A 3,768-nucleotide genomic window follows, 5' to 3' on the forward strand; every position below is an offset into this window, starting at 1 on the left:
TTTACTAAAACCGAAATTTTAGAAAGTTGAATCACACTGAGATTTAAATTCTATTCTAGACATTCAAACACACTTTATCAATGACTAAAATATATAATTAAACTACAAACTTATATGTTAATAAAAAAAAGCTTATGGTCCAGGGTTATGTAGAATAATAAGTTCAATATGCTCACTGCTAAGTATTGGTAGGTAGAATTTTGATGATATTTATTGGTCCCAGAGGAGACTAGAAAATGTATCTGTGTGACTTAAAATGTAATTGAAAATGAAATGCGAATTTTTACTTATTTTCCTCTGTATGCAACTTTAAGGACTTTACAGTTTGAGAAAGTCCTTTCTGTTTGTCCGGATTTATTGCATAAATATGATGAAGACAAGCCTCAGTATTTGTAGAATTTCTGATGAACAATGCTGGCGCTGGTCTCTGTCTGCATCTTTGACTATAGTTATATATTTTATAATCCCACCTGCACACATAATATTAGACTCCAACTTCTACTATGATATTATCTACTGTACTCTTTTTAAATTAGTTGTTTTCCAGTTGGATAGTAGCATTAATCTCTCTTAAGCCTGGTTTCCATCTATTTACAAAGATATAAAAAAATATATGTTCAAGCCTGCTCCGTCTGTGCGCAGAATAATTTGAATAACCAACCTCCAGCCAGCCTGATTTCCTTCTATAAATCACAAAATGTCCTTGGTCTCACATCACCATTGCTTTTGTTGCCAGCTTACCATCATTTGAAGGTATGACCACTATATTCGCTATTGTAAACACTTTTTCCAAGAACATCTAATCTCATTCAGGAAGCTACCAACCGTCCTTCAGGCAACCAAGCTCCTGGCCAAAGACATTGGGTTGAGGGTGCACACAACTCCCATTTTGCTGCTGCAACCATTTTGTTTCTTTAAATTTCCCTATGTTGCAAGTGCCCCCCTCCCCTCTCCTTTTCCCTTTTGACAAACAATTAATTTCAATAACTTGTGTTCCTCAGCATATTTGTTACTTTAACAGAGTCTCAACCAATACCATCACTTTTTTGATGGTATTGGTTGAGACTGCCGCCCAAAACCAGAACTTCACTGACAAGAAGTGCACTCCAGCTACTCAGTACTCCCCTGGTCAAAATGTATGGCTTTCATTCTGAGACATTCCATTGACGTTCATTTGCAGGAAATTTCTCCCAGGTACATTGGCCACTACTTGATCAACTATGTAATAAGTTCTACCTTTGTCCGCTTGTGTTTGCCACTCACTCTTCAGATCTACACCACATTGCATCACTCACAAAACAAACCTGTGTTCAAGCCAGCACATTGTTCATTTAGTCATGCAAATCACGTTTGCACTTAGGGGGATTCATCTCTAAAAAGTTTAAACCCCCATCAGAAAGTATAGTTACATCAAAATTAGTATACACTGAATACTTTGTAACTACAGTAAGTGACCCTTAAATACTCACCTTTATTTTAATAAAAATAATCTACCATACTCTGTGTTCCAATTTTTTTCTCTGTTGTTGTTTGTCTTTCTATGGCTAGCTTGTCATTCATTTTATTAACATTCTTAACTATAATTCCTTTGTATGTTTAAAACTTTACTGATAGCCTTTGTTATCAGATTGTATAAATGTCAAAAAGACATTTTCTGTCTGTTTGATGTCGGTTCTGACTCTGCTAGTGTGGTAATCAAGACCACAGTAAGCAAGAGCAGAGAGACCAAGACATTAAGAGGCAGAGACCAAGACCATCGGCTTCTAAATGTCTTGGACTTGTCTTTGTAGCTTTCGTCTTGGTTGGTGTGGTCTTGATTACAACTCTTGAATCTAAAATCTATTTTTGCTCCTTACTGATTCCTGTTCTACAATATTGCTTTCTTTGTTTGTTTTTAAAAAAGAAAAAAATACCTCAGGTCTGAATAATAAAAAGGAAACAAATGTGTTAAACTACTTATGGCTCTGATGAGGTCTGATAATGCAACATAGAATTCATTTATAGACTAAAAAATATATGACAAGCTATATATCACATGTTTTGGAGACAAAATGTTTCTTCTGTTAATTTTTTCACTCCATCTTTACTGATGGGACAAAAATCAGTAGGAATTTTTATCTGAAATAGTTTGGTTGTAATGCTCATGTAATGATACCTCATCATCCATTAACAACTTACAGTACACCCCAGTCAATCAGGGAGAACACTCAACTCGGGAATTAGCAGGTAATCATGCACCTACTACAGTCAATGAGGCATAGCCAGCATGTTTTATCAGTGGCAGTTTCACCTAAACCCACCTGCTGGTGGGGCGGCTTTAACAGACTGGACTACTGAATGCTGGTAATGAGGGGTGGAAGATGCTGATGATGGAAGATGCTAACAGTTTAAAAGTTAGCACAGAGTTAATACCCCTATAAACTACCGATCAGGCTTAAAACTGGGTGTAGCAATAAACTCAGGCATAAACCTTCAGAGTCACAATGACAATAGCAAAGCTGGCCTTCTGTTACCTGAAAATCATCTCCAGGGTTGAAGGATGTCTGCTTACTGTAAAAGCAGACTCTTTGAAAAAACTAAATAATCTTTAGTAGAATTAATTCCTGCAACAGTGTCTTGACAGGTCCGCCTAGAAAGACAATCAGACAGCTACAGTTGATACAGAATGCTGCTCCTAAAACTAAAAAAGTGGAGCACATCACCTAAGTTATCAAGGCCTTAAAACTGCTTCCTCTTTCTCAGAAAATAGTCTTTGAAATACTTATGCTAGTCTAAATCAGTGAATGGTTTAACACGAAAATGCATTACAGATTTATTGTCAGTGCAGCACCTAGTTAATTAACCAACCAGACCTCTCAGATCTTCTGGTTCTGGATACCCAGAACCAGAACCAGAACCAAGCATGAGCAACAGCTTTTAGTTTATACTCCCTTAATCTGGAACAAATCCCAGATAGACAATGTAAAAGTGCTAAAACCCTAAATATATTTTCCAATTTTCTATCTTTAAACTAATTCGGATTAAACCTGTATTTTTTAAGAATTACCTTTGACTGTGCTAACTATAAATTCTTACTTTGAGTTTTAATCCGACATTTTTATATTTACTATCGATTTTTTGTTTTTCTTAATATGGTTATGAACTGTGCTTTCCTATTATCTAAAGCACTTCAAATTGGCTTGCTAGAGAAATGTGCCATGTAAATAATCTTTCATTGCCTTGTTTGCCTTTACTAAAGTTCATCTAATTGGCTTGTAGTAAAAAGATATGTTTGGAGACAATCAATGCAGTTTTATTATTTCAATTATAAAGGGAAACACATTAATAAGTATATATAAAAACGTTACGGCCTGTGATTTTAATTTTGTTTATTCTCACCAGGCAGTCCATTAATACAGCCTCATTATGAGTCAGAAATCAATCAATGGAATCTTTTTGACAACATGTAATAGTCTACGGTACAATTTTATATAATCTATTATTCTATTAAGGTTAGAAAAAGCAACTTCTAAGGCTGTAGAACGTCAATGAATCATAATGAGAGTCATCCTTTTAAAAGCGGGGAAAATATAGAACATATATATAGACAGTGAATGTTCGTCCAAGAATGAACTGGTGACCATAATTACTCTAAGAGTGCATTTAAGGAGTTGATAATAGAACCAAGAACAACATATGAAGCGCTGCTGCTCTCACTTGTATCAGTTAATGTAAGTGTTCATGTTTCAAAAAGAACTAGACCGGGCATCAATGGAAGACGTACATGGC

Source organism: Cyprinodon variegatus, unplaced genomic scaffold, assembly GCF_000732505.1.
Source record: "Cyprinodon variegatus isolate N-32 unplaced genomic scaffold, C_variegatus-1.0 Scaffold277, whole genome shotgun sequence".
NCBI lineage: Eukaryota > Metazoa > Chordata > Actinopteri > Cyprinodontiformes > Cyprinodontidae > Cyprinodon > Cyprinodon variegatus.